The sequence below is a fragment of the Cylas formicarius genome, unplaced genomic scaffold, assembly GCF_029955315.1.
Source record: "Cylas formicarius isolate icCylForm1 unplaced genomic scaffold, icCylForm1.1 PGA_scaffold_12__32_contigs__length_19106922, whole genome shotgun sequence".
In the NCBI taxonomy this organism is placed as follows: Eukaryota; Metazoa; Arthropoda; class Insecta; order Coleoptera; family Brentidae; genus Cylas; species Cylas formicarius.
Window position 1 is genome coordinate 6767725 of NW_026844225.1, and position 10017 is coordinate 6777741.

Sequence of the window (10017 nt, forward strand, 5' to 3'; positions counted from 1 at the left end):
GCAATTGCCAGTACAAATTTTAATATTTACCGAAGTGTGCCGTAACTTTGAAGTTCGACGAGATGTGAAGGACTTATACAGGGTGTATTCACAATCAAATTACATCGATTTTGCGAAAGTTCCATAGTGGTCCGCAGGAGCACGATAGAAAAACAAAGCGTCCCTCTAGGACAAGAATCCGCGAAATAAAATAAAAAGGTGATTCGCCCTATTTGCTACGAACTTGTCCCTCTCACCGACGATTTTTCGAAAGCAATCTTCTTAAGACTACTTGAGACTATGGTTCGTGCCATAATTAAAAGTTCTCTATCAATCTATAAAAGCTTGAAACTATGAATTTTGCAGCGATCTCGTTAAACCGACCCCTATTTCAGTAGTTATGAGGGCGGGATAGGTGGTTGTACGTAAAAGCACACAAACATGGCATATTGTTTATGTTTCATATCCACGCAGCAGAGAATATTTTTCTCAAGGGTCCCTGGGGACTAGAAGGTCGATACTTCAAACAAAAAGCCGCAGTGGTTTCATTCTTTTTTAGTGCGACATTTAACCTCGATAAAAAAATCCGTGCAAAATCAACTTTGCTATTATAGTTGATTATAATTCTGCATGTCATTAAAAAATAAATATATCCTTATGGTTATAGAAAGTTCTAACTTTCAGAGGTGGAGTGGAAGGAAGAAAACAAATCCAAAGTGCATTATTTATTTATTACATGCAACATCAATTATACAAATTATATTAATTAATTTTATGCGTTCTCAATATATCGATTAAACAATTATATTGCCATGAACCCCAAAGTAGTTGTTTTTGGTGAATCTTTTTAAAAAGGACACTTTGGAGCCTCTTAAATTATCCCTTAATAAAATTAAGACTATATATATATATATATATATATATATATATATATATATATATATATATATATATATATATATATATATATATATATATATATATATATATATATATATATATATATAGCTTTTTCTATTACTGGGAAATGGGATAACCATCGTATAATTGACAAAAAAAATCGGATTTTTATTGCATACATTTTAAATTTACTTTGTTTACATTAAAGGATTCCAATATGGAAGGATGTACAGTATTCACCTTCGGCAAAATAAAAATATAAGTAATAAAAATTGAATTGGAGTCCCCAACTTTTCCAAGTTAAAGATCAGTGTGATAAATGTAATTAAGTGGTTTTTAAGTAGTAGTAAAGTTAGTGTTAAAATATCCCAATAAAATCAATTTTCAGACATTTCTCAAACAAAATTTATCGATGAAACTTCATTTTAATGCACTGCAAAAAAACATAGAAATCAGGTCTAAGTAAATCCATGTTATGGCAAAGCAATTGCTTTCTCTGCAATTTTTGACTTCGTACACCATTAAAAATAGTTTTTTATTTACGAAAATGCAGTATAGACATTTGCAGTAAATATCAAATGCAAATTTCCAACATTGCTTGCGTAATATTTTGTTTACTTGTTTTATTTCGCCCGTGCGGGTATCTCCTTTCTATGTCATCAGCAACGTAAAACGCCGCATCCTATCCTACGTAGCAGTTCGACGTTTTTGCTTATCTTTTAATTTAAATACAATACTTTCATCGCATAAATTGATTTCACGACGCTCTACGCTTAACTTGTCAGGATGCCGTGAAAAACTTTTACAGTTATTTAATTATGCGCTCGAGTGTCCAGTACCGGTTTTACTCAAAATTTTTTCGTATATTCCGCTAAAAAATGTACATTATAGTATAATCCTTTCGATGATCCCTTCTGTTTCTATTCGGCCAAGAATGTACTGGTTACTTATTGCAATTATAGAGGTCAAGAACACGGTTACTAGTTATTATCTGCAGACCTAATATGCAAAACGAACCCATTTTTCTTTGCCCCAGACATAAACGCATGTTAAATAATAATTCTAGTTATGCACTTCTCACACTCAAGGTTTCTAATCGATAAGTAATTAGATAGTAATTAAATAAACAAATTAAATTAAATAAAAATTAAAATCCAAACAACAACACGAATATTATTTCACCGTTTTTATGAATGCATAAAATAGAGACCCATAAACAAATCATCAAAAATACTGCTCAATACTAAAGTTAAATTTAAAAATTTAAAAGTAAATAAATTGAAAAAATTACCCCAATTAATTACTATTTTAAAAGATTTTATTAGTTCAAATTTTTAATAAAAAATTAAATTTAAAAAGTTTATACCTAAAAACTAACCAAATGAACAAATCATTCAAATCAACCAAATTCATTAAACTATTTTGTTAGTTGATATTAATATATTATTATATTGAATCATTCAGATTATATATTATCAAGTTTTGTGAAATTTCAAAAAACATATTTATTCGGATCAAACAAAAAAAAGGATTAAATATTTTTACACCAATTTTTTTTTCAGTGTTTTGTACACAGTACCTTTCTTATCCGATCCAACTCATTGCGACTATTGACAATTTACACTGATAAGGCGTCTAGGCGGAAATCGAGTCGGAAATATTCTGAAAAAGATACAAAGGTGCATTCTATTTACCCTATTTGTTCTAGTGGATAACCTGTCGTTTTGATTTGAGATTTAAATGTACAAGGAACAAGGTGCACACTCCTAAGTATTCAGTATTCTTTTAGAAGCTTCAGATTGGCTCTGTTCTCGACTTTGATTGCTTTCCTTGCCAACTATCCTAGGACCTCTTGGCAGTTTCTGAGTACTGGTGTGTTTTTAAAGTCTCAATATTTGCAAAATTTGCTTCTGCGATTAGTTCACTCTTAATTTCCATTAGGTACATACTGAGATGACCAATAAGCCAGTTTATAAGTTGCAAAAATACTATTGTTCCCTCATTTCGGTGTTACGTTCTGTTATAAATTCAATAAGTAACTTGTCAATTGTCCTGTTGCAGCTACGGGTGGTAAGAAATTATAGACACTATAATATAAAATGACCAAACGGCATTCGCAATATTTAACAATTATCCATCATTATCGTCAAATGACAATAACAATTTGATAAAGCATTGAAGAGATGGATTTCTATTGGCAATAATTCGATGCTGTCATCTGTTTATATCCGGGGACTTGACGTTATACATTTTCATTCACTATCTGCAAGACTTCCGGCATATCACTCTCCTTGAGAAGATTTTTTGCAATGATAAATATTCAACTATTTGTGATTCATAAGCATAGAACCACATTAAATATTGTGTAAAGTGGACAAATAAATTAGTTAAAGCTAACAAATATGAAAATTATATAGATGGATGGATGGATCGTGGTCAAATACATTTTTTCTTTCACCATTTCAAAATAATGATACTGTGTCATTATTTTTCAAAGGCACTAATTTTCTTGCACAGTGGATTGAGTATGAGACACACTTTTGTAAAAATTTCACTTACTAACTTACCAAGTCGAACCACAACAATAATTGCAACATTCGCAGGTCACTACTTAAAAGGTCAGATTGCCGATCAATTTATCAGAGCGTGCAATATTAAAAACAAGAGGGCGAAAAAAAGTTAATCTCATTTCCTGTTGAACGAATTTTAGCCATGCCTAGAAAGTAATTTCAAGTTATTTCCAACGGAACACGATAAGATGTCCCCTTTTTCTAAAACCACGGAAAACAATACAGAATCGAAAGAACGGTAGTTTGAAAATCCCGTCAAAATAAAAACGTACGCATTTGTGAGACTTTATTATACGTTTACATCCAATTTTGGATTTATTTGTGTTATTATTGCCTTTTTTTTTATATATATATTTTTTAGAAAACTTCTGGATTCCTCCTGCGTCGGTTTTTGCTGAGTCGAAATCACTGACGTTTCGCCAATCATCCTGTTGGCTTCTTCAGAGCTTGACTGGAACTGTCAGCTCTGAAGAAGCCAACAGGATGATTGGCGAAACGTCAGCGATTTCGACTCAGCAAAAACCGACGCAGGAGGAATCCAGAAGTTTTCTAAAAAGTATTACAGTAGCCTGTGGAAGTTTCTTTGAAAAATTTTGATATATTATTTAAAGTCAGTTGACAGATATAGAAACAAACTATTTTGCGTTTCCTAAGGGCCGAAAAAGATACACTTAGAAACAATATTTGTGTTTTTATAAGATAAGGCTTCAGTTTTCATAATCTTAAAACTATGTATTCATATTTCCTTAATGCTGGCGAGTGACTAAGACCCAGTAATAGAGAGGAATTATTGGACAAAGTATGAGCATGTAAAAGTTTGTTTGACCAAACTTTTTCTACATTTTTATCCCACGTGGTACCAGAAGATTTTCGAGAAAATGCAAGTCATATAAATGCTACCTTTATCTAAAGATTATTTATTTACATTTTGTATTGACATCTAAAATTAATAAAAGAAAATTCCTCATTCCATCAGAATGTCCTTCAGTCCCAGAATATCCTGTACTTATGCCAGGTAAATGAAACAATATTTGTTCCTTTTATAATAAGTAATATTTTACGTTTGTTTTTTACTACTAGTAAATGGCTAAACGTCAACAAACTTCAGCAGCCCTAAGTTCTAGCAAACTTCGTAAGCCGAAACTGAGAAAAACAAATAAATCCTTTAAGAGGCCACATATTAGAAATTATTTTATAAATTATGTATATGATTTAGAGACCATATTTATCTCAAGTTTGATGAAATTTTTGAAACGTCCGTATCATCACATTTGTTTTACGACAGTATGAAAACCATACCTTTGATTGATATCCATGCACCAATTTTGCCTTGCCTTGCCTTATTTATTGGGCTAAGATTTTTTTTATTCTATAAAAGATTTAAAGTAAAATAAAAAATTTCGTTAAAACGGAAAAAATGAAATTCTATTACGGGATATTTTATTTTCTTACACGTAGGTTTAATTGTTTTACTATTTTTTACGATTTTATGTCATTAGCAGTGAGATATTTTGTTAAGAGATTAAATTAATATAATGTATTCACTACTGTTATTACTTTTTACTTGTTTTAGTGTACATATTTAGTAAATATAAATAATAATGCAACGTTTGTAGCGGCTTTGCTAATAAAGAACTTTTAATAATTTTTTTAATGATACAATTGTGTAAACAAATAGTTTTTCAGTGTATATTCTAAATATAATATTAACGTTTTCTCAGTTTAATAAGCGGACATATTGTCAGTCTACCACATCGAGAAGGTGCATTTAAAACCGAAATTGCGATGCTCTCTGAACTCCACCGCCGTTCATTTATCAATGAAATTAATTAACCAATGGCCGTGACCCATCAGAGCTCCTAAAATAGCTCATTTTTATCAGCTCCTATTTACGTGTTTTTAAATTTTAAAATGAATGAAACGATCCTATGGATGTTCTCAAGCGCCTTTAATAAGCGTATACCTTACGCAAACAAGTCTAACGAGTAAATCTATTTATACAGAGATACTAAATGAAGAGAAACTAAAACTTGTTGACTTTATTTATGCCTTAAGAGATACGTAGGCATAAATGTATCGGGAAGATTCACATAGTAAACTGTTTTACGCGCGTCATTTCCTACAATTTACTCGTGAAGTGGTGGATGTAATTATTAACTAAACAGCGGACGCAGTTTTACAGGGTGGAAAAAACACCGAATGAAATGAAAAATTAATAAAAAGAAATCCGCAATTGTCGTCAAATTTAATACGGTCTAAAATTGACACAGTTTAACAACTAAAGCGTTGCATAATTTGCTATCAGCAGCAATAATAGTTTCAGTAGTCTTAAAATCGGCAAAATCGCTATCGCGTAGATAAATAGTCATAAATTCTATCTATAGCGTAGGTATTGTTTTAGCCACATTAATCGACGCACCATATTGTCATTAACTATATTTTATGTTTACGTAGGCGGCCGAACAAATAAAATAGCTCAAATAAATCAAGAACCAATAAGAACAATACCCCATGGTATAAACACAATCAAATACAAAACTTAACGCTTAATTTGCATATCAAAGACATAACTATTAATTTAACAAGTCAGGCATTTTGTTATAAATAATGCAACAGCCATGCATTATTTGACGCACATGTAATTATTGGGTTTTAAAAAAATATCGAGAAATTTTATTGGTAGAGTTATGTGCCCCGATATTTAAATCGGAAACTTTCACGCCTTAAATTAGGCACATTTACGATGGTTTAAATCATCACAATTGTATAATTTCTGTGTGGGATAGTGTCCAATTTTAAAATTGAATTAGACATAATGGCAAATTGACATTTAACTGACTAACCAACCGTAACAATCAGTCCCACATTAAAAAAAAACATTTCTCACGAATATATTAAAAGCAGAACAAAAAAACTTACCTAAAAGGCATCAAGTACCACAACCTTTGAAAAGAAATCATTTTCCAAAGCTAGAGTTGATTTGTTTTGCTTTTGCTGGGCTTTCATTCCCCTGTACAACCGAGAAAACGTGGGTAGGGCGTACGAAACACTTAATAAACCTTCTAAAAAAAACAAGTAGACGATACGACGAGTTTTTAATTCATATTTTGCTTTAAAAAAACGTAAGCTGTGAACACGCGTCAAAGTTTATTTGTCCCGCTACACGCAACACACAACAAAACTCTGCTCGCGCTGTCTAGAGTGCTGCGAGGCTTGTTCTTTGCCACGGTCGGGTACATTCGTGTGGTTTCGGTACTTTCAAACATCGCTTCAAGTAGTTCAGCTTTTAGGGGAGAGATTCGACTTCATAAGGACGATGGATGCGTTTGTACTTTGCTGGTCTTACCTGTGAATTACGACTCTGAATAACAGTCTTAAAAGTGGATTGGACCGTATGAGTCGGGCTTTGTCTAAGCCGTTACGCGTTAATTTTGGCAGTTTGTCTCTAATTACACTCTTAAAAATAAAAATAAAAAACTTTTAAATTACAAATCTAACTGCAAACAAATCCATTGGTAATAAAAAGCAGATAAGTTTTTAATAACCCTGATGTTGCGAAAGCAGCGGAAGGATTTGAAATATAAAAGCTCGTGTATGCAACCAAGCTTACACGTCGAATACAATATGTTAATTTAAGCAATTTATCGAACAGATAGGAAGTTATTATCAAAATTATTTAGTAGTTTTTTTTAATTAAATTATACATTACTTAATATACTACTTAGGTGCGGAGTAGCTTATTTTTAAATTATTTTGAAATATGAATAAAATATATTCATAAATTGCTAAAATGCGTGTAATAATAGAGGGCGGTGGCACAGAAAATTAGGAGGTAGAGTTCTTGACAGAGCTCAGTTTTTTTTTAAGCTTTGGCTCACCTACCAGAGAATACAAGGTAATTCGAGTCCAATATTAATATTAAAAGTTGTGGAGAAAATTAATACAGGAATATTTTGGGAATGTACTTAATTTTTGTCAATATCTACTTGTTGAAAAAAAAACTAATTAAAATGACTTAATAATAATGGTATAATTGCCATTTTTTCCACACTTTTGTATATAAAATGATTACTAGCAAAAAACAAAATACATAATTGAAAATGCATTTATAACATTTCTAAAAAGTTGTTATAAAAAATAACACCATATTAAAAACCACGATATATCTGAGAAAAAAATTTATCCGCTATATAAAAAAGTCGTATATTTTTAACTGTCTACAAATCCATTCCCCGAATTTAAACGAAAAAGTTATTTAGTGACTTTATGTGTAAGTCCAACAAGTAATTAAATATAATAATAATTCCTAAACCTAAAACCTTAAAATTGTAATCAAATTATATTTAAAAAATTTTAAAACAGAAGGAAGGAAAATTTATTTATATTTTATGCAAATTTTCATATAGTCATAGTAGAAAATATCGCAAAAATGCAAAAATCTGTTAATAAACATTAAAAGCAGCAACATTGACATTTCTCTATACCTACCTCCCTCCAGTTTTGAGTTGTTTTTTTTTACGTCATGAGAGATATTTCCATACGAAATACTTTGAGGAAATACAAAGGAAAATGGAGAAATGTATGGTAACATATAGGAAACCTCTGATAATGGGGTATTGTAGACCATGTTAAAAAAACTTGTATGTACTAATTATTGTTTGTTCTTATTTTGAATTTATAATTTTTATTATCAACACCAAATAAGTATGGATTATTTAAAAATAATAATTGTTTCTTAATTTCCGATTCAGTCTGTCACTCATTAACTGAATATATTTTCTTTGGAAGTGTCATTAAAATAACAAAAAATAAATGGAAAATTGTTTTAAGGTAGCTGAAGTTGAGGTCAAAAACCTACGTTTTATTATCCATAGAAGATATCAAAAATAATGGGCATAAGCAACTTCGAAGCTTCCACCGACGGAACAAAAAACGTGCGAGATCTATAGCCTTAAATGTAGAAATACTGAAATTTTATTTATTTTGAGCAAACCATTTAGATAATTAGATATGTAAAAACAAGTAGTTTTAAAAATCAGTTAGTTTAATTACATTTTACATAAAGCATTAAAATTATTTAAAAACATTTTATATTTTATCATACTGTGGCTAAAAATAGTGCATAAACCGAAATAAAGGAGACATTTAAAAAATAAGAGGAAGTATAGGGAATATAGAAATATTTGAGTAGTACGGGGAACTATTTGGCAGGTGGTTTCAAATTAAACAAAAAAAAATTCTTCAAACTAATGGGGTACGGTAAAAACGTCCGAGCCATAAAACTATTTTATTTGCGTAAATTATTTTTTTACACAAGGAATGCTAAATCGAAAAAAAACAATTAAAACATCCAATAATAGAAAGACGTACCTATGATCCAATAAAATTAATACCATTTACTATAAAACATATTACACCGGCCTAATAGAACTGACATTGAGATGGTTATTAATTGGTTTTAATAAACACTTAAAAACGCAACTCCCCTTTTAGACCACTGTTTAACACCAATATTGTTTAAATATAAAATTAGAGTGAAAAGTTAAGAAATGTCAAAATTTTAATGAATGACAAAAGAAATGGTGCTTAAGGTGATGATATTACAGCAAAAATTTATTATGCTATATTCCCAAAATATTACCATAATTTTTATTTGCTTTTGGGTGAGTTCAATAAGAAATGGGGTTTATAATAGACGAGCGTATATCCACAAGACGGAAACCAAAATTTTTACCACACTTTTGGATATAAAATAATCACTAGCAAAAAATAACCCTCGAAAAATTACATAACTCATTTCTTTTGTAACATTTGTATAAAGATGCTATAAAAAATAACATCTTATTAAAAACCACGATGTTTCTTAAAAAACATGTTACACACTATACTTTTTCTGTGTCGTGGGACAAGAAAGTCACGTGGTAAAGTCACGATTCCCGCACTCTAGATCGGTCTATAATTAGGTATTTTACAGAAAGGAGTAGAAAAATTATATTTCTACCCAACTTTGTATAAAGTTTTTAACAAAAAAAAATAAAACATGAAAATAATTTGCAAAAATTCATTATATAAAAACTCACTACTCTCCTGATTTTTCTCAATAAAGAAGCGTTGACTCAACAACCCCAAATTACTCAGAAATTATATTCATTTATATCATATATAAGATCATGCAGTGGATCTACGGCACCATGGTGGTGCCTATGCTCACGCATGGGGCAGTGGCATGGTGGCCGGGGACCAAAAGAGCGGGAGCAAGGCTAGTCCTTGACAGACTGCAGAGATTGGCTTGCCTCTGCATAACGGGCGCCATGAGAACGGCGCCCACGAGGGCCCTGAAGGCTCTGGTGGGGCTGCCCTCTCTGGCGGATCGGGTGCAGATGGAGGCGGCCAGGACAGCTGTGAGGCTGGCGAGCTGCGGGCTCTGGAGGGAGGGAACCCTCAATCGGGGTTCGTACGACATTTTAGAGGGCTGTCGCGGGGATCGCGGCGTCATGGGCATGGCGAGTGACGTCATGATCCCCGAGATGACCTTCTTTGATAAATTGACCTTTCTCTTTCCATCAAG

General features: G+C 31.5%; 1 protein-coding gene across 1 annotated transcript in view; it reads right to left on the reverse strand.

The window, feature by feature from the left end:
* Window positions 1-6648, reverse strand: part of LOC132695604 (semaphorin-1A-like) — a 117507-nt gene extending 110859 nt beyond the window's left edge. Inside the window, exon 1 of the mRNA XM_060659955.1 lies at window positions 6369-6648. The gene's annotated coding sequence lies outside the window, so the exon portion shown is untranslated. The remainder of the gene's footprint in view (window positions 1-6368) is intronic.
* Window positions 6649-10017: the final 3369 nt, after the last annotated feature.